This window comes from Pseudorca crassidens, chromosome 2 (genome assembly GCF_039906515.1).
Source record: "Pseudorca crassidens isolate mPseCra1 chromosome 2, mPseCra1.hap1, whole genome shotgun sequence".
In the NCBI taxonomy this organism is placed as follows: domain Eukaryota; kingdom Metazoa; phylum Chordata; class Mammalia; order Artiodactyla; family Delphinidae; genus Pseudorca; species Pseudorca crassidens.
The window spans coordinates 49,827,108-49,848,936 of NC_090297.1; the positions used below are offsets into that span (position 1 = coordinate 49,827,108).

General features: G+C 44.7%; 2 long non-coding RNA genes across 2 annotated transcripts; both read left to right on the forward strand.

The window, feature by feature from the left end:
- Positions 1–5,920: 5,920 nt before the first annotated feature.
- On the forward strand, positions 5,921–15,085 carry LOC137210573 (uncharacterized). Its single transcript, XR_010936617.1, has 2 exons — positions 5,921–6,056; positions 14,950–15,085. It is a non-coding gene; the product is annotated as an uncharacterized lncRNA (long non-coding RNA).
- Positions 8,186–11,095, forward strand: LOC137210577 (uncharacterized). Its single transcript, XR_010936618.1, has 2 exons — positions 8,186–8,307; positions 10,905–11,095. It is a non-coding gene; the product is annotated as an uncharacterized lncRNA (long non-coding RNA).
- Positions 15,086–21,829: the final 6,744 nt, after the last annotated feature.

Below are 21,829 nucleotides of genomic sequence, written 5' to 3' on the forward strand. Positions count from 1 at the left end.
GCAAGGAGCTCACATTCTAGTAGGAAAAGACTGACAGTAAATGAGAAATGTAACCATATGTCAGGAGCAGGTAAGTGCTGTGGAGAAAAATAAAACTGTGTGTGTTTTGTCTGGGCATTTTGTTCTCTGCCCAGAGGGGCCTGGCTTACAGAGAAAGCAGGAGAGAAACGCAATCCTTGCTCTGCTCATCTAGCTCTGCCCAGAGGCTGGCTGCTTCCACCCCGAGGAAGCCTTCTTGCTCTTTCTTGGCACAAATCACTGGGGTTGAATGTACAAGGGCAGGGGAGGGGAGGATGGAGTCGGAGAGGTAACAGGGCCAGGTCGTGTAGAGCCCTATAAGCCATGTCAGAATCTTGGGTTTTACTCTGAGTGTGATGTGTTTGCTAGAACAATGGGAAGGAAGGCACAGGGAGAGGTGCCCCATGTTTGTTCCCAAACAACCCTACTTCATTCACCTGTCCCTGCCCCTGCCCTGCTTTGGCTAATACGTCCTCTGCAGGTAGATAAAGAAATCAGAAACTTTCTCTCTCTAAAGAGACATCTACCAAATGTCCAACTCTCTTTTAGTCCCTTTACAGAAACCCCTCCAGAAATTTTTGAGTTTGATGGGGAGAGGGGTAAACCTACTATTTCCTTCAAACCTAATAACATCCAATTTACCCCCCTCTATCCCCAAGGTGGTCTTCTTGGTGGGAGGGCTCCAGGATGAAAGAGGAGATGCCAAGGAACTTGGTCTTGGATCTGCCCCTGTCTGTCTGTGTCCCCTTGGGTAAGTCAATTCCCCTCTCTGTGGGTGAGAGGAGAGTCGTAGCCATGTGGGGGCTCAGACTTCACTCTCTCTAAACTTATTTCCTACTCTAGTATTCCTTGAAGGCCCATCATTCCTTTCCTTTTCAAAGGGCCACCACCTTCAGGCTTTGAAATGTGTACACTGCTGAAAACAAGGAGTAGGAGGTTCAGGGCGGAGAGGGGAGGCGAGGCTGGGCGAGTGAAGGGCGAGGCTGGCTGGTCCCACACCATGGAGGTTGGGCAGCTGGAGCATACGGTCCCTCTCGGTGACTTGGGGCAAGTACTAGCTCTCTGTGCAGAGGGGGCTCTGACAGGCTAACGCAATCCAGATGTGCACCAGAGCGAGCAGAGCCTATTACAGAGTGTTGTGAAACGGCCCAGGGGAGGTAAATAAGCAAAAACAGGCCAGTTGCCTAGCAGCATGTACAACCAAACAAGCCCCAGCTCAGTTGGCATTGGCAGGGGCGGGACTGCTCTCTGCAGTTTGGGAAGAAAGAACAGGGAGGGTTTGAGCCTGATGGGGGCCTGCTCCCCAGCGGCCCCGCCCCACTCCCAACAGGCAGCTCCTGCTCTCAGGGGGGCCTTCGCACCCAGCCAGCCCCACAGGGCTGGGGAACTGAGATGAGGGAGGGACTGGGCCCACTGCTAAGAGCTGTGTCTGGTGTGTCCACCAGACCAGGGAAGAGGGGGACCACAGCTACAAAGATCTATTAAAGCTGCGCTGTGAGGGCTTTCCTGGTGGCGCAGTGGTTGAGAGTCCGCCTGCTGATGCAGGGGACACGGGTTCGTGCCCCGGTCCGGGAAGATCCCACATGCCGCGGAGCGGCTTGGCCTGTGAGCCATGGCCATTGAGCCTGCGCGTCCAGAGCCTGTGCTCTGCAACGGGAGAGGCCACAACAGTGAGAGGCCCGCGTACAAAAAAAAAAAAAAAAGCTGCGCTGTGTGCCCACCTGTGCTTTACACGCCACATATTTCTTGAGTATCTACTTTGTCCCAGGCACCACGACTGACCCCAGGGATAGACAAAAAGGAACAAAGAGACACCCTGCTCTCCACCTATGGGAAGAGACATTGAATGAGGAATCACATAATCAAATGCACGATTATAAATTGTGATAAGGACTATGAAGGAAGAGAAACACGAGACCATGAAAGAGGGGGTTGGATTTAAACAGAGCATTCAGGGAAGGCCTCTCTTAGGAGGACAAATTGAGACTTAAAGGATAAGTAGGTGTTAACCAGGTGAAAAGAGGGGAAAGGGAATCCCAGGAGGCTGGAACAGCAGGTGAGAGATCCCTGAGGCAGGAGAGAGCCTCTGCTTAGGAGGCAATGATAGAAGGGAGAGTGGGCCTGCAGAGGACTCTGGAAAGGGGTGATGAGTGGAGAGGTAGGCAAGGGCCAGATCACAAAGGCCCTTACGTGATAAGGATGGGTGTTTAATTCTAAGTGCGGTGAGAAACACTTGGCATTTATTTGTTGATAACCTTGGGGAGAAGCTCTAATGATCAGATTTATGTTTGTAAAAGATTATTCCTGGGTACCACATGGCAATTCTGAAAGGGAACAAGAGAGGGGATGAGAAGGCCCGTTAGGAGGCTCCTGCAATAATCCCAGCAAAAATGTCAACGGCTTGGATTGAGGGCAGGAGAGCGGGAGATGAAGCAGCAGAGAAATTCAAGGTCTGTTTTCCATTGACTCCAATATTACAAGTCAGGTATTATTACCTCACTTATAAAGGTTGTGTAATTTGCCCAGGTCACACACAACTCCCTTGGAGGGGCAGTTCATAAAGGACAGATGTGGACTTGGAACCCAGATCTTCCGGACTCCTAAGCCCTTAATCCGTCCATAACCCTGCACCACCAAGACTGGTTTTCGCCAATGACCTGCTAAGGAGGCAGAGCTGAAGATGGTTGGCTCTGGGCAAGTGAGAGGGGGAGAGTCACAGTGGCAAGGGAGGGTATGTGTGTATGATGTCTGTGTGTGTATGATGTCTGTGTGTGTATGTGTGTGTGTGAGTGAGAGAGAGAGAAAAGTGGGGGAGGGGGAGGATGCCGAGGCTGATGGGGAGGAGAAAGAGGAGAGGGCAGCAGGCAGAAGTGCTTGCACAGCTTCCCAGCGCGTTTCCTGCCTCTGTGTGGCAGCTTTGCAAGGCCTCTCTGGCTACTGTCAATTAGCTTTTTCCAGGCCAGTGTTTGCTTATCCCTAGCAATGATGGAGACACACACCCCTTCCTTACAGGATGGTGGAGGCAGCTTCCGCAGCTCAGCAACAAGCTGGTGTGGGAGTCAGGAGTTGGTGGTTCCTTCATGGGTCCAGGCTTGGATCCCAGCTCTGCCTATGACCTTGGGCTAATTTCTGAACATTTTTCCATTTTCAGTTTGCTAATCTGCAGGATGGAAATAGTAATACCTGCGTTGTAAGGTTGGTATATTTAAGGAGATATTGATGCTTAACTTAGTGCCTACCACAGAAGAAGCACTCAATAAAAAGTGTCCATTTTTATCATGGTAGCTGAAGACCCTTGTCAGAATTAAACGAGGTCTGTACTCCACATCTACAGTGGACATCTCCCACTGCCATGTTCTGCTGTTCAGAAGAGCACTGGCCTCGGAGTTGGGAGACCTGAGCTCTCCTGCTGGCTCTGCTGCTGAATTGCTGTGTGACTTTGGGTGAGAGCCTCTCCTCTCTGAGCTTCAGGTGCTCTCACCTATAAAATAAGGGGGTTGTACAGGTAGGATTCTAAGCCAGGGCCTAGAAAAAAGACTGTGCCATTTACTTGGGGCTGCTCTGGTGATGAAATGGAGGAGCAAGACCCAGAGGATAACCTCAACATAAATCCTTTGATTAAATGTGGATTTTTTTCCCCCTGAATGCTCTTTAACATCCCCAAAGAGTCTGTAGTTTGGGTAAATCTCTCCTACACATACACAATAGGGTTGCCTATAGCCCCCCATATGGGTCCTCTGGTCTCTTGTTCTACTTCTATTTCTTCCACTCAGAGACAGTTCATCAACCACAAGATTGTAGGATATCTTTCCAGCTTTCAAAATTCCTTTGAGATTTCACAGTGTTGGAGAAAGAAAAAAAAAAAGCAAAAGTGGAGTGCTAGAGTGAACCCCATGGTGCTGGGTTGGAGTTGGAGACATCAGCATAAACGCTCATTTAATTTAATGAATATACACATGGAAAGAGATGCATGTACATGTAGGTTAGTAGACATACATATTTTCCTAGCTCTGTCTACTAAAAGGGCCCAGAAGCAATGATACTCCAAGAGCAACAAGCTCAACTTAAATGACCAGGGCTTGGTTTCTAAATACCATTCTTCAATAAAAGAAATCAGGATTCCTTGGAGAAACACAAGATGAGCCTAGAGTATCATCTACTAGCAAAAAAAAAAAAAAAAATGTGTTCAAAACTAATCCAAAAAAGGATGGGGAATGTCAAAAGGACCCATGAACCAACCTGAAAAGAGCTCCCAGTGGCCAAGGCTAGAACAATTTGAAGAACAAAATAAAAATTGTATTAAATCGTACCCAAAGAATAAACTGTATTGTATTGAACACAAATAATAAAATAAATACCCATGAATCCATATTGATATAGATAAATGATTAATTGAATAAATAAGTTGGGGGGAAAGGATCAATCTTCTTTACAGACCATTTCCCATAATGAGTGTAAAAGAAATGAGGGAAATAGAAAATCACCATGAGAACATCACAGTAATAATTGCCTCAGGTAAGATCCACTGAGGAAGGCTAAAATGAATGGATGAAACCTTAAGGAGAAACAAGATATTTTTCACAGCCTCAAACTATTTTCCCCTAAATATGTATTCATACTGTGGCGATTTTAACATATGTCCTAAATTCCTTGATACTCCTCTCTCCAGAGGTGGAACTTAATTCCCTGCCCTTGAGTGTGGGTTAGACTTAGTGACTCACTCAATTCTAGTGACTAGAGTATAGGAGGAAAAAAAGAGCAGCTTTGCAGTAGAGATACCTGGCAGACACCACCTTATATAAGTGTTCTAGGTTAGCATTACCAGGGATAAGTCATGTTGATATGGGGTACCCACTGACAGGACGTGATGAGGTGGCAAATCATTTATGTGTATTCTTCCTTCAGATCCATAACCTCAGTCTAATCCTGAGAGAAACACCAAACAAACTGAAAATCATTCCGTAAAATCTTATCTTTCTTGATCAGTATCAAGATCAAGGTTATGAAAGACAGAGAAACTGTCACAGGTTGGAGGAGACTAAGGAGCCTGGAATGGTAGATTGGATCCTGGAACAGAAATAAGGACATAGGAGGAAAAACTAGAGAAATCTGAATCACATCTATAGTCTAGTTAATACTAATGGACCAGTGTTAATTTCTTAGGGTTGACAAACGTACCTTGGTTATGTAAGATGTAACATCAGGGGAAGCTGGGTGAAGGGTACATGGGAATCTGTACCATCTTTGTAACTTTTCTGTAAATCTAAAATTGTTCCAAAAAGTAAAAACAAAAACACAAAACCGTTTAGAGTGTAAACTCTTCTAGGGGAAAGGTCATAATGTATATTTTTCTTTATCTTCTCAGAGTTCCTAGTAGCATCAAATATTCTCAAGGAATTCTTGTAGAAAAGACTCTTTGGGAGGACAGAGTGTGTCCTAATCATAGCTGTATCCTCAGCATTAACTAGTGCTGGCATGTGTGAGATGAACGTGGCTCTGGGAGCCTGGAGAATGGGGTGCCAATTCAGGCTTCACAGTAAATGACTCTGTACACCTTAGCCAGCTCACTTCATCTGAGTCATATTTCTTTACCTAGGAAATGGGGATAAAAGTACTACTTGCCTTATAGGGTTATGAGGATTAAATGAGACAATGTATTGCGGGGAAAAGCTTTATAAATTGCAAAGCCCTGTGTAAATATTCATTGTTATATCGACACACAGATGCTGATCAATCAGAAGTTCCACCTGAAAGGATCGGTGTTTCCCTGGCTCTCCTCCTATGACACACCTATGCACAGAGTCAGGGCTGCAGCCTTCCCTTACAGTGCTCACCTAATCCAGCTACCTGTCCATACACATCCTGGATAAGTTAAGCACGTGAAAAGGTTCAGCCCTCTTTTCCTAACATGGAAACCACCATCTTCATTCTCTGCTCGCTTCTGTTCATGTGCTGGCAAAGAGAAATGAGGAAATCCTGGTTGTTCCACAGCATCTAAGGCTTCGTAAAACTATAAAACTCTACAAAGTTGTAATATGGTGAGTAATAAAAATAATAATGTCTACCATTTATGCTGGGGTTCTAAGGGTTATAATGTGAACTAGTTTAATATTTCCAAGATTTTAGCCATTTTTCCTCCGTCTTACTTATTTCTGCCAGATATGAGTATCATTATCATCTCCAATCTGCTTTAACATGATTCAGTGTATATTCAGTGAGCGCTGTAAGTCTATGTTAGTTTATTTTATTCTATACCCTGGGATGTCTTGTTGCCCTAAGGAGGAAGACACACTCTGGGGGTATTTAGTCAGCATTTAGTCAGAGGTGTTTAATTAAGAGGTCACACTTCAGAGACAACATTTCAGTTATATTTCACTCCATTTAACGCCAAAAGTTTTGTTAATTAACATAACGGATGTTAGAAATAGGTTTTTATTGATAAAATTAATGATTTTAAAGATATGCAGTTGGCTAGAATATTATGGAAGCAGTGATCACTTTTGTATGAATAGTACACAGGAATCTAGTGGGCTCTTTACTTTTCACTCTTTGGAAGTGTGGATGAGGCTTGATTCTAAAACACTTTGAGTACAGCTACTGATGTAGAGCATTCTGATTGTCTGTCACTATGGCGGCCATGAAAATGGGCTTCTCAGATCACTGACTGCATGAAGCCTAAGAGCCCTCACCTCTGGGCTCTGCAATCCATCACTGCATTAACACCTGAGCCATGCTCCCACCTGCTGCTCCCAGCCCATGACGGCGCACACCAAGAATACTAAGATAGGCTGGTTGTGAGGAGATGATAGATGAGTACCATTGGCTCAGGACTCCCAACAACTTTGCCAAACTTCCCTTGGGACTGCCCTATCATCTAAGACACTTCCACCCAACTTTCCTTCCTTCATTTTCCCTCCTTCATTTAGGGTCAGACCAGCATCAGTGTCTAACACTTTCCTCCCAGGATCCCCCAGCTCCTTCCCTAGGAGCTTTTCTCTCACACATTTAAATTTACCTAATAAATCATCACACATTTAAAACTGAACAGCTACATGTAAAAGAATGAAATTAGGACACTCCCTAACACCATGCACAAAAATAAACTCAAAATGGATTAAAGACCTAAATGTAAGGCCAGACACTATAAAACTCTTAGAGGAAAACATAGGCAGAACACTCTATGACATAAATCACAGCAAGATCCTTTTTGACCCACCTCCCAGAGAAATGGAAATAAAAACAAAAATAAAAAAATGGGACCTAATGAAACTTAAAAGCTTTTGCACAGCAAAGGAAAACATAAACAAGACGAAAAGACAACCCACAGAATGAGAGAAAATATTTGCAAACAAAGCAAAGGACAAAGGATTAATTTCCAAAATATACAAGCAGCTCATGCAGCTCAATATCAAAAAAACAAACAACCCAATCCAAAAATGGGCAGAAGACCTAAATAGACATTTCTCTAAAGAAGATATACAGATTGCCAACAAACACATGAAACGATGCTCAACATCACTAATCATTAGAGAAATGCAAATCAAAACTACAATGAGGTGTCACATCACACCAGTCAGAATGGCCATCATCAAAAAATCTACAAACAATAAATGCTGGAGAGGGTGTAGAGAAAAGGGAACCCTTTGCATTGTTGGTGGGTATGTAAATTGATACAGCCACTATGGAGAACAGTATGGAGGTTCCTTAAAAATCTAAAAATAGAACTACTATATGATCCAGCAATCCCACTCCTTGGTATATATCCAGAAAAGGTGAAAACTCTAATTCTGATGAAACTAAGGGCAGGACAGGAATAAAGACGTAGATGTAGATAATGGACTTGAGGACATGGGGAGAGGGAAGGGTAAGCTGGGATGAAGTGAGAGAGTAGCATTAACATATATACACTACCAAATGTAAAATAGATAGCTAGTGGGAAGCAGCCACATAGCACAGGGAGATCAGCTCGGTGCTTTGTGACCACCTAGAGGGGTGGGATAGGGATGGTGGGAGGGAGACGCAAGAGGGAGGAGATATGGGGATACAGTTATATGTATAGCTGGTTCACTTTGTTATACAGCAGAAACTAACACATTGTAAAGCAATTATACTCCAATAAAGATGCTAAATATATAAATAAATAAATCCACTTTGTGTCCCCTTCTCAGAGGACCCAGAACAGCATAAGTGGCACTGAGAGTGCTCTGAAGAAACAGACAGTAAAGTTGGGAGTTGAGATGGGCTCATCCCCCACATGGCAGGAGAAGGGGACAGAGGCATGGTTGCTAGGTGAGGCACAGATGGTCCCTGGAATCAAGTGGTGGTCTCACTAAAAAGATTTCATCAGTGGTGACCCAAAAAAATGTCCTGGTGGAGGGGAATGCTGTGGCAGGTTCAATGATGTAAACATTTGAAAAACAAGGGAGCACAAGGCCTAAAAGACTAGGGAGTTGGCTGGTTACTCCTAAGTTGCATTAACACCCAAAAGAAGGATAATGAGAGAGTAGGAGTATTTAACAAGCAACTAGTGCCCAAGTATGAGAGTCATCAGGCCTCTACGGCAGCCTGCACAGAGGCCCTCATCACCTGTGACTGAAGGGCAACTCCAATCAAAGGGCATGCTGAAGCCTTAACTGTGAGAACTGAAGAGCTCCAGAGATGTTTGAATGCTTAGTCAAGGAAGATCTGTTACTTGAAGGACAGAGTCCTGGTGTGAAAACCTGGGACCCTGAAATACAGAACAGGGACATCTGGATGGGTCCCCCTGAAGATGTTGACTCTGCTGACTTCCAAGCCAATATCTAGGGTTAAATCTCCACATAACTCAGCTGGAGGTATGCTGGGCCTAGTAAGAGAGGAAAGAGACCACACACTTAAAAAGTTGCAACAGGAGCCAAGGGACTACCCCTGAGATTGGATTTTGAGGATGCTTGATCAAGGAAGCCAGAAAGCAAGACTGGATAAGCAAGAATTCATTGACTTGGGGGCACATTCTGGGGACATGGGACTTAACGTTCCAGGAAGGACACAAGGATAAGGCAAACTCACCCTAGGAATGAATGGCTGTTGAGAAGCCTGGAAAAATGATGGTCAACTCTCAGGGAAGTGGAACTGCCAGAAGCATCCTGGCAAATGGTAGAGGAAGGAGTAGAGGGGCTGAGAGATGAGGCACGCTGGGATTACCACAATATATAAAGCCAGAAGCTCCACCTGAAGACACGCTATTCCCCAAGGCCAGCAGGAGTGCACTGGTGAGAGGAGCACAGCATTGCTAAGTTCAGAGGTGGCCTCCTCTGCAGGCCAGGGATAGTTGCCGAGAGGCCATCACAGAGGTGGACTCTGTGATAGCCCCAGGGGATGATGTCCCATCCACCCAAATAATGGAGGTCCGGTGGTGGTCCTTAACTACCAGAAGCCAGGACACCACAATTACTGCAATGACTAACAAGGTGAGAGAGGTAACCAAGGGAGATGGACCCACAGGGAGCTGAGGAGATGGTTAATAGCACATGATGTCCGAAGGGGAAAATAGATGAACAGTCAGCAAGGGTGATGCTTAATATCTATTACCAAGAAAAACAAGCATGGAGGGGCAGGAGGTTGAGGGCTGTCACCCGCATAAAAAGCCATGAGCCTTGTTCAGTTCCATACCTGAGCCAATTTTCAGATCCGGAACTCATTGGTGCAGAAGTGGCTGGGTCCCTCGGAGGAAACACCTTGTAGCACCATGACAAGCACATACTGTGATGCTCTCCCCGGTCCCTTCCTAGATGGATCTATGACCATTTACCTGGGTGACTATTCTGGGGAAAGGGGGAATATCAGGATTGGGGGGATTATTGGTTACAGGGTCTGAGTTAATATCAATATCCAGAGGTCTAAAGTGTCATCACAGTCCCCCTGTTAGAGTGGGGGCCTGTGGGCGGGGCCAGATTCTTGCACTGGCCATGTGACCAGTGTAGCCATATAAAGTCATACTCAGAAGGGCCTGCACACAGGGTTAATGCTCTACGATTGCTGCCTTGAAACTCTTAATAATTTAACTTTGAATTTGTTTCATTAAGTGAAGGCCAATGGGACTGTGGACCCCAGCACGACCCCCACTCACCACTGCCTCCTCAGGACAAGTCCTCTGCCACCTGCTTCCCTGCTTGCTTGCCCTCCGGGGCCCACCCAGCCTTCCCCTCCATGTCCTGCAATCACTGCTGTCCTCCAACCTGAGAAAGAACTGAGCGTGGGCAGAGGAAAGGTCAGCTCTCAGCATCACATAGCATCTCAGGGCAGGGCATGGAAGCAGCTGTCGCTGTCTTGGGCTGGACGTACCATAGTATACCTGGTGGGTGACAGGCCAGAGGTGTGTCTTGACAGAGCCAGGCCTCTTGCTCACCCCTGATCTTGGTACCAACCGTGTCCTGGGGCAAAGGTTTAAAGATCCTTGGGGGTTGCTTCTCTGCCATGAGCTGGGGTGGCAGGCCTCGAGAAGTTAAGACACCAATTCAACCTCCTCACACCCTGCCCCTTATCAGGACGTGGTGCGTCAATCCATGGCTGGCAAGAGGGAGAACCCTGCGCCATCAGGCTAGAGTGAGGCAGTGTGCGTCCTGCTTTCAAGAATGGCTTGCACTCAGCTGCAAGGATCTCCATACCCGCAAAACCTGTATCGTCTGGCTCCATGTCTGGGGGGGATCCTTTTTCTCTCCTTCTAACCTTCCTGAGTCTGGCTTATATTTGCCTCTTGTGGCCATCTTGAAGCACCCTTAGGGATAAGCTATGAAATACAAATGAGTAATTTTGGTGATTCCCTGATATTTGCATTGAAAGCTGGCATGATGAATGGTAAAATTAATGCTAATCATTTCAAATTTTTATTTACTTACATTAAATAGCAAAGAAAAACACCAGGACAAATTGAGAGACAACACACAGAAGAAAGGAAAACCTTTATATGTACCACGAATGGCACTTTTTTTTTCTGATCTTTGAACAGGGGGCCCTGCATTTTCATCTTCACTGGGTCTGCAAATTGTGTAGCCAGCCCTGCCTACAGGAGACGGGTAATAAATGAAATTCTGTCTAACGTCTGGCTCATAGTAAGCTCATAAGGAAGTTTTGGCAATTGGAGTAATCCCACATTAGCTCCTTGGATTTTGAGGTAAGGGCTATCATGGCGGGAAGAAGAAGAGAATGACTCTGAAACTGTTCCTCACCTCAGCCAAGATAGTAAATCAAAAGCAATCACGTCCTGGGAAGCAGAGGATTAGAATCCCCATTAAACATTGAAAAATTGTAGAAGTGGGGCTTCCCTGGTGGCGCAGTGGTTGAGAGTCCGCCTGCCGATGCCCCGGTCCGGGAAGATCCCACATGCCGCGGAGCGGCTGGGCCCGTGAGCCATGGCCACTGAGCCTGCGCATCCGGAGCCTGTGCTCCGCAACGGGAGAGGCCACAACAGTGAGAGGCCCGGGTACCGCAAAAAAAAAAAAAAAAAAAAAAAAAAATTGTGGAAGTGGTGGTCCCGTATAATTCATCAGTCTAGACCCTGCAGAGAGCTGATAGATCCTGGAGACTGAATGCTACTGTAGACTTCATAAGTAGCAGCCCTGAGTGCAGCAGCTGTGCCAGATGTGGCATCCCTCCTAGAACTGACTAATAAGACCTCAGGGATATGGTAGGCCACCATCAGTTTGGTGAATGCAATCTTTTTCATTTCAACTTAAAAAGAGAATCAGAAACAATTTGCATTCACATGGGACAGATAATAATATTCATTTTCTCAGGACTATGTTAATTCTCCTGGCCTCTGTTCTAATATAACCTGAGAGACAGGACACTGGTCCATTACATCAATCTCATCATGTTGGTTGGATACGATGTACAAGCAGTGGCTAGTGGGCTGGAGACCTTTAAGACATGTGTGCTCCAGAGAGAGGAGGAGATCAATCCTACAAAGATTCAGGGATCTGTCATTTCAGGGAAGTTTTTAGACATCTAGTGGTCCAGGCCATGTTTGGCATAGTCCCTCCAAAGTATAAGACAAATTGCTGCATTTTGCCCTACTACTACTACTCAGGAGTGCCAATGATATCTAACTGACCCTGCACCTAGGCATCTTTCCCTCAAGACCTGAAGTTTAGGGCTGAAGCATCTGACACTGGTGAGCTGCTCATGATCTAGTGTGGAACATTCTCATCAATAAGGTATCTATTTTAGGGACAGCTGGACCTGGGGTCTTTGTTCATAATAAGCAGCAGCATCTGGGCCCTGACCTTCATCCTGTTTAACCCAGAATGCTGACATGCATGCACCACAGTGTGGGAAAGATGCTGGGAAACCCTGTTCTAGTTGCCTGGGGTGGAGAAAGTAAAAATCTTTCTTTTTGGAGACAAAGCCATTCTCCTATTCCACTATGAAAAGAATTTTCTGACGTTAGGCAGCCAGAAAATGCCTGCTCAACTAAGACGGTTATTAAATCAATAGCTTTTATTTTTTAAACACCTACTATGTGCTCAATGTTTGGTCTCTCTAAGTAAACCAGGCCCCTCTGATTATTATGCACTAGGAATGGTTAAACCATCTCCTGAATAATTTGGACTATTGTGGGCATGATGTTTCTTCTTTCTGTCATTTCTGGTAATTTTCACTTTGTGGCTCCCGGTTTTTTTGTTTGTTTGGTTGGTTTTTGTTTGTTTGTTGTTTTTCTTGCTCCCATTTTTTTAAACCAAATTTAGATGGAGAATTTATTTGAATAATTCCCTGTGCACATATATATGACCTTCCTTCAGAATCCCCAGAACCTGCATGTGATTCTCCCACTGGAAAATGCTATAATATTCACAGTGAAGTTTCTCCTACCCTGTTACCTCCAACATCATATCATCTGACAGAACATATAGCCCCAGGGGCAATGCTGATTGAACCACAGCCCAGATCTCCTGAGAAGCTCTGTCCCATTTAAAATCGACACCCTCACAGCAAGATCCTTCTTGACCCACCTCCTAGAGTAATGGAAATAAAAACAAACATAAACAAATGGGACCTGATGAAACTTCAAAGCTTTTGCACAGCAAAGAAAACCATAAACAAGACCAAAAGACAACCCTAAGAATGGGAGAAAATATTTGCAAATGAAGCAACCGACAAAGAATTAATCTCCAAAATTTACAAGCAGCTCATGCAGCTCAATATCAAAAAAACAAACAACCCAATCCAAAAATGGGCAGAAGACCGAAATAGACACTTCTCCAAAGAAGATATACAGACTGCCAACAAACACGTGAAAGAATGCTCAACATCATTAATCATTAGAGAAATGCAAATCAAAACTACAATGAGATACCACCTCACACCAGTCAGAATGGCCATCATCAAAAAATCTAGAAACAATAAATGCTGGAAAGGGTGTGGAGAAAAGGGAACACTCTTGCACTGCTGGCGAGAATGTGAATTGATACATCTGCTATGGAGAACAGTATGGAGGTTCCTTAAAAAACTAAAAATAGAACTACCATATGACCCAGCAATCCCACTACTGGGCATATACCGTGAGAAAACCATAATTCAAAGAGTCATGTACCACAATGTTCATTGCAACTCTATTTACAATAGCCAGGACAGGAAGCAACCTAAGTGTCCATCGACAGATGAATGGATAAAGAAGATGTGGCACATATATACAATGGAATATTACTCAGCCATAAAAAGAAACAAAATTGAGTTATTTGTAGTGAGGTGGATGGACCTAGAGTCTGTCACACAGAGTGAAGTAAGTCAGAAACAGAAAAACAAATACCGTATGCTAACACATATATATGGAATCTAAAAAAAAAAAAACATGGTTATGAAGAACGTAGGGGCAGGACAGGAATAAAGATGCAGACGTAGAGAATGGACTTGAGGACACAGGAAGGGAGAAGGGTAAGCTGGGACTAAGTGAGAGAGTGTAATGGACATATATACACTACCAAATGTAAAATAGATAGCTAGCGGGAAGCAGCCGCATAGCACAGGGAGATCAGCTCAGTGCTTTGTGACCACCTAGAGGGGTGGGATAGGGAGGGTGAGAGGGAGATGCAAGAGGGAGGCGATATGGGGACATATGTATATGTATAACTGATTCACTTTGTTATAAAGCAGAAACTAACACACCATTGTAAAGCAATTATACTCCAATAAAGATGTAAAAATATATATATATATATATAATAAAATCGACAGCCTTCTGTGTCACCCAGTATACAAGCCAGAGCAGTATTCTTTTGTGTGGGATGTGTTGCCTCAAGAGCCCAAGGCAGCCTATCTGGTGCCACACTCTGGACATCCTTTGGGGAGATAGTGAGTTTCCAGCAGAGGCTGTCAGGATGATAGCCAATGTTCAGTGATGACAGCAGCAGCACCAATATCCTAAATAGATTGTTCTTATACTAGCATTGGGCCCTCCCTTATTTCCAAGTCTCATCCTTTTGCCTCCCATGAAAACCATGAGCTAGGCACAAGGTCACCTAGCACATACAGTGCCATTGTATGAATTTCTTTAAGGCATACCTCTCTTAAGAGATCATTAGAAAGAAGCAAACATCCCTCCGAGCTGAACATAGAAACTCTCCCTCATCCAGGTGCCTTCCTTACAGGACACAAGCTCCACAATTCTACTTGGTAGCATTAGCTATGCAAATATCATTCCAATATATTTCTTTTCTACCTAATTTAACATGAATTGGTTTCTCTTTGTCACAGACATTGCTATGTATTCACCAAACCTCACTTCCTTTTCCTCCTGGGCACACAGCCAACTAGACTACATTTCCCAGCATTCCTTGCCGTTCTGTGGTTCCACATGACTGGCTTCTGGCCAACAGAGTATGGAAAGTAGTGATGTACTTCCAGGGCTAGCCCATAAAAATCTCTCACATCATCTACTATTCTCTCTTTTCCCAGCTGTTCCACTGAAGTCACCTAGAAGAGGGCAGAGCCACGAGATGGGAGGAGCCTGGGCTCTGATTCTTAAATGAGTATGAAGAGCAAATTCCCTCCCCTCTCCATATGCAAAGAAATGAACTTGTATAATGTTAAAGTACTGGTAGTTTATGTTTGCCTGTTAAAGAAGTTAATTTACCATGACAAATACACTATTTGCAAACAAGAATCCTGATTACTCTTGGTCTCCCTAGGTCACTAAATTTTAAATTTTTTAAAAATGAGAACTAGAGTTTGAAATGTATCTTTTACTTATCTAATATATAGTCCAGGATATGCCCATAGGTAAATTAGAGCCAGAATGTTCTTTAGAAATATGTAGTTCAATTCTCCGTGTTCCAGTTTCCTTTCCACCAGCACACTTTTCACACAAAAAAAGGAAAACCAAAGTTTGGAGAAAGCCAAATAGTAGGAACTAAATGAATACTCAACAGAATACAATTATGTACAACTGCTGATTCTTAGTCCAGTTTTCCATATTCACTTATTCAGGAAATAAATTTGGAAAAAAATGTTTCCTTTTGTCCTTCCATAGTTTCTCAATAAAAGGAACTGTTTTAGTCACCTATTGCTATGTAACAAGTTATCTCAAAACTTAGTCACTCAACACAGCACCCATTTATTATTGCAGTTCTGTGGGACTGGAATCTTTGTGTGGTTTAACTGCGTGCCTCTAGCTAAGGTCTCTCATGAAGTTGTAGTCAAGTGGTCAGCTGAGGCTCCAGTCTCAGTTGGGGGCTAGACTCGAGAGGAGGGGCATCTTCTAAGCCCACTTGTGTTTGCAGGCCTTGGCCTCATATCATGGGGGGGTCTCTCTACAGGACTGCCTAGCCACATGGCAGCTAGCTTTCCCCAAAGTGAGCAATCCAGGAGAGAGTACCCAAGATGGAAGCCACAGTATTTTTTATAATCTAATCTTAGACTTGGCATCCAATCAGTTCCATCATGAATAACAGGAGGCAGGGGTCAGTGCGGACTATCTTAGAGGCCGTTTACCACAGGAACATTGTAGAATGTTTCAAGGAGACTTTATAAAGGACTACCAGAGTTCCTGAGCTCTTTCTTACTCTCCTATTCCTTCTCCAAACCTAGCCTAATACGTCAGTGAGCAAATTGGTTCAGGATACAGTTGGGGGACAGAAAGCACACCAGCTATCTTAACAGAGAGAATTTAATGTAAAGAATTGTTTACTAGGCATTAAAGGACTAAAACAGAAAAAAAAAAAAAAGAGTAACAGGAGGTAAAGATTGCAGGAAGCAGCTACCACTTCCATCACTGGGAAAACGAAGGAAGATGTTGGAATTATTAAAATGTAGAAACTTGAATGAGGGACCCTGAGGACTGAAACACAAGAGGGTGATGCTCAGCCGGTGCTGAGGTCCCTGAGCTTGGAGGAGGAGCTGTATGGTGCTGCAGCCCAGACCTGGGGGTGCCAGCGGCTAGTGCCGGTGTGCCTGGGAGGATGCAGGGAGGCTGGTTCTCCAAGAATTGGAAAGCCACCACCTGGATTCAACTGGAAGGTATTACTGCTGCCAGAGTGAAGAAGCAAGGCTGGGGTGACACTGACAGGAACAGGAAGCAAACAGGAAGGAGCAAGTCCTTTCTCCCTCTGCCAGGCTTACAGTCCCTCTCTAGCACCCCATATTGGCAGAGCCTAAAAGGGAGCTGTTGGTAAAGGAGGCATTCGGTTGACAGAGTCCCAGCCCAGTGTCTCAAAATGGAGAACGGAATTGGGGGTTGGGGGAACGAGGGGTTGTAACCCAGAGACAGAATCTCCGTAACTTACACACAGAGCCATCCCCAGCACTGGTGACAGTGATTCGGTATCTTTATTCTTTAATTTCTTTAAATGCTCCGTTATAATAAGTACTGACATTTGCAAATCTCACTGTAGCTTTTTTTTTTAAATCAAGCCTATTATCTCATTTAATCTTTTGAGAATGATAGGAATCATTCTTTCCCTGTTGAAGATAATGGTGCCCAGAAAAGCCAAACACCTGATTAATGATATAAAACATATAAATGGTAGACTTGGGTCTCTCGGATCTCATGACTAGGGTCTTTCACTACACCATACTGTCTTCTCAAAATCTGGCCACAAAGTAAAAGCACTAGTGACCCTATCTTTATTAGAGAATCCTCAATTAAACAAAAAGTAATTCAGGTAAGCATATTTAGTAAATATCATTTTAATTCTCCTTGAGTGAGTTAAATTTCATCCATTCATTCAACAAATATTTGATGAGTATACTCTGTGCTGTAGAGGAAGATAAAACCTTAAACAGAATAGGCTATCTGTCCTCAAGGATCTCCAGTATAATGTGGGAGATAAAAGTTACCGTGAGTAAGAAGTGTTATTCTAGGGGTGATATAAGATGCCAGCAGAGAGGACAGCCACCCTTCTCTACTAGGAGGGAAGGGAAGTCAGTGAAGGCTGTGGGGAGGGGATGACAGGGCCAGAGCTGTGTTCCAGGAAGAGGGCACAGCCTAGAAAAGTCCAGAGGCTAAAAGGAGCAGGGTTCATTTAAGGAAACTGCTTTTGTAAGTGCATCAAGCCTCCCTCCTGGAGAATGGGTGGAGAGGAAGGCGCTGGAGGATAAGGGGAGAGGTACCCAGCTATCTTGAATATTTTGAATGTAGTCCTGAGGGCACTCGGGGAATCTTTGTCTCAGGAGTCTGCTCTGAAGACAGCAGCAAAGCCAGAGTTTGCCTCTAGCCGGCTCATTTGCGTGCTTGAGGTGGCAGAAGGTAAAACCTTCCCCTCTCGTGGGTGCCCTAGACGAGGAGGATCCTGCTCTAGGTAGCCAGGACCAATTGGTCCTAAGTCCATTGCCGAAGAAATTCTCATCTTTCTTGGTTCCATTAGATCACTCTTTGATGTCACAGGGCATTTTTCAGGGAAAACATCTGCCAAATTTTCCTCCTGATATCTGGGCAATGTCCCCACAGAGAAATTAAGGAGGAGAAAGCCCCTATTTGGAAAGCCCCAGGTGACCAAATTTCCAGCACTCTGTGTTTTCATTCTCTCTCCCTTAGCTCTGCGAAGATCCCTTTCTGAAGCCACCATAGACTCTAAATTTCCATCTGAGATTACAACACAAAGAAATCCACTCCTGCATGTAATAAGCCCAAACTCACTACCTCGTCACCTAGCACACTGAGGGGCCGCAATGATTTTGAGCTGAAGGAGAAACTTCAAGTCCTTTCAAAAAAAGGTCCTGTCCATAATCAGGACAGCTGAGTCTGACTTTTGGCGGGTGGTCATATTCTTAAATACTTTAATGACACCATTAACAATGGTTCTCTCTTGGGGGTCGATTACCAGGGTACTTCCACACTCTATGTTTTGATGTTTCTGTATTGTTTGAATTTTTTTAACCATCTGTATCATATATGTAATTTAACAAATGTGTATGTAAGAATATACTTAAACCCCTCGGAAACGTTATTCTTGTCACTAAAAAGAGTGTGATGTTTTTAGAGCACAGGAGCTGGAGGGAACTTTTGAAACAGATTCTTACTCCAACTGTGGTCCCTGGTCTAGCAGCATCAGCTTCACTTGAGCTTTCTAGAAATGCAGAATCTCAGATTAACCCTGGGCCTGCCGAATTGAACTCTGCATTTTAACAGATTCCTAGGTGATTCCTGTACACATTAACATTTGATCTAGTGTAGCCAGCTTTCAGGACTTTGATCACTGAGGCAACAGGAAGGGTAACAGGAATTATTTGTTAAAGTTCACACAGCTCCTCAGTACCAGAACTAGGGCTTTAGCTCCTATCTTTATTTTTTTATTTTTTATTTTTTTTGCGGTACGCGGGCCTCTCACTGTTGTGGCCTCTCCCGTTGCGGAGCACAGGCTCCGGACGCGCAGGCTCAGCGACCATGGCTCACGGGCCCGGCCGCTCCACGGCGTGCGGGATCTTCCCGGACCGGGGCAGGAACCCGTGTCCCCTGCATCGGCAGGCAGACTCTCAACCACTGCGCCACCAGGGAAGCCCTAGTCCTATCTTTAAACTCCTAGACTAGCACTATTTTCATGCCTTTGGGTTGCCTCTCCAGCTTGTGGTCTTCCTAGAACCTCAGCTTATTTTTCTGTACTTTATAAGTGAATGCATTCTAGGTCTCAGGGCAACATGGAAGGTGAATATCAAATCTCTTAATACAGCTCAATACTTCTGGGTAAGATAAAGCACTGCTGTCTAGCAATTAGGTCCACCAGACCTGGATTGGGCCCCAAATCATGTTCTAATAGTGTTTGAAAGAAAGCCCAAGGTGGATTTAAGAACATAACAGTAGGAAAACAAGCAGGGCCAGTGACATCAGAGCATCTCTGGAAACTCAGGGGCAGGGGAAATATCCAGGAATCCCTTGGTTATTGGTTCTCATTTGTACAGGTGATGGAATGAGTCAAGTGCTGGCTGCTGTGTTACAAAGAAGGGAATCACCTCTGATTGAGTATTCAGTGCTTATATGGATATTAACCAGCCAAGCTGTTCAGAATTTGAATTCAGCTCCCTGTACACACTTATCCAGAGGAAATCATCACAGGCTGTTGGCATGTCTAGAGGAAGAAAGCCTGGGTCTACAGTGCTGGCTGCCCCTACGGATCTGAAGTCATCCTCAGACAGGGGTATATCTGTTTTGTTTTTTTTTTAACATCTTTATTGGAGTATAATTGCTTTACAATGTTGTGTTGCTTTCTGCTGTATAACAAAGTGAATCAGCTATATGTATACATGTATCCTCATATCTCCTCCCTTTTGTGTCTCCCTCCCACCTTCCCTATCCCACCCCTCTAGGTGGTCACAAAGCACGGAGCTGATCTCCCTGTGCTACGCGGCTGCTTCCCACTAGCTATCTATTTTATATTTGGTAGTATATATAAGTAAATGCCACTCTCTAACTTTGTCCCAGCCTTCCCTTCCCCCTCCTCGTGGCCTCACGTCCATTCTCTATGTCTGCGTCTTTATCCCTGTCCTGCCTAGACTGGGGTCTATCTGACTCAAGAAGTCTGAGTCCAGCTCCAACCAGCAGAGGGACCAGATCACAGGAAGGCCTCCCCAGTGCCATATGTCTGGAGCCAAGGAGTCCTTGCCTGAGACCTTGGGCGATACCTTGGGAGGCCAAAGGTACAGGCTGAGCCAAAAATACACAAGAAAGGCGGAGTCCCAAACATCAGAAGTACTGTCCAGAAATGAGCTCCAGTGCAGGAAATGAGCACAAGGGAGAAGCCACTAGGCAAGAAGAATGGTGTGGTTAGTAACTAAGAGGTGAGCGATGCAGGAAGGGTCAGTTCTGCCTCCAGTAATCTCTAGTTGTGTGATCCTGGGTGAGCGCTTTCTTCTTTCAAAGGCATCGTATATCAAATTAAGTAATATTATTGCAAGTTAATACATATCTTGTTCAAATTAAAGCACTGACTTCTACTGATATAAGGAGTTGAATACAAAGTTACTCCCTGCTATGGTCTGAATGAGTCCCCCCACAGCCCAAACTCATTTGTTGAAATCCTAATGTCCAACGTGATGGTATTAAGAAATTGGGCTTTGGGGGAGGCTTAGGTCATGAGGGTGGACTCCTTATGAGTGGGATTAATGCCCTCATAAAAGAGAACCCACAGAGCTCCCTCTCCCCTTCAATCACATGAGGACACAAAGAGAAGTTTGCCACCTGATAGATGGCCCTCCTGTGACCATGCTTGTACTCTGGTCTCAGACTTCCAGCCTCCAGAACTGTGGGAATAAATTTCTGTTGTTTACAAGCTACCTAGTCTGTGTTATTTTGTTATAGAAACCCAAACAGACGAAGACACCCCGTCTTTTGTGAGAGATCGTTTTTTGGGGGGAGGGATGGGGTAGAAGGAACAAACATTGCCTTATATTCAGGCCTGCAGGTGAACTTACTCAGGGTTTTAGTTAGTGAGTGGTCAAATGGGATTTAACACGGTCTCATCCCAGAGCCTAAGTTCTCAGCCAGAAAGCTGTGGCAACATTTCCTTCAGGACAAGGCTCCAGCATCACCTGCCCAAGCCCTCCCTGAGCAGTGCCCCCTCTTCTTTCCACATAAGACCTGGTTAAGCAGCTCTGCTCTGCCATCACTCGGGACTCCAGGCTTTCCTCATAGAACTTTGCACACTGTGCTGTAAATTGGACAGAAAAACTCTTTGAGGGTAAGGGCTGTGTCATACTCAACTATGACCATGGCATTTAATAAACGTGCAGTAGAGAAAATTTGTTGAATGACTCTCAGGATATGATAAATCTACTTTGCCAGATAGGGTACATTAGCACTCTGTATCCATTTCATCCTCCTTCTAGTAGATATTGCTATAATGTGGGAGCTAGAAAGGTAAAACGTACATGTCCTAGACTCCCTTGCAGCTGAGCTCTGAATGTGATTTAGGTTTGGCCAATCAGATCCATGAACATGAATTCTGGAAAGCAGAAGTGAGGGGACCAGCTTCTGCTGCCTCTGCTGCTTCTGGGGCAAGCTTAGCTGTGAGGATGTTTGGTTTTTTGGTAGCATCCTTGGTGGAGGGACCAGAGCTGGGTTGTTTATTTTGTGGGGGTCGAGAGACAGGGCACCAGGGGTTCATTCTGTTGGGGGGGACTGTAGCAGGCATAACGTGGCTCTTCCTGGTCCTAGTAGCTCTGGAGTAGTTTTGGAACCAAAGCTTCCGTTCCATAGAACGTCCAAGAAGAGATAGATCTCTGCCTTGCCCAGGACTTTGGGCTCATTTCTAAAAGCTCAATCTAAATTCTATTTATTCAGTCCTTCCAATAGCTCCACAAGCCATTTAATACTAGATGTTTCTAGTTAGGCCATTGCTTCTGCCAC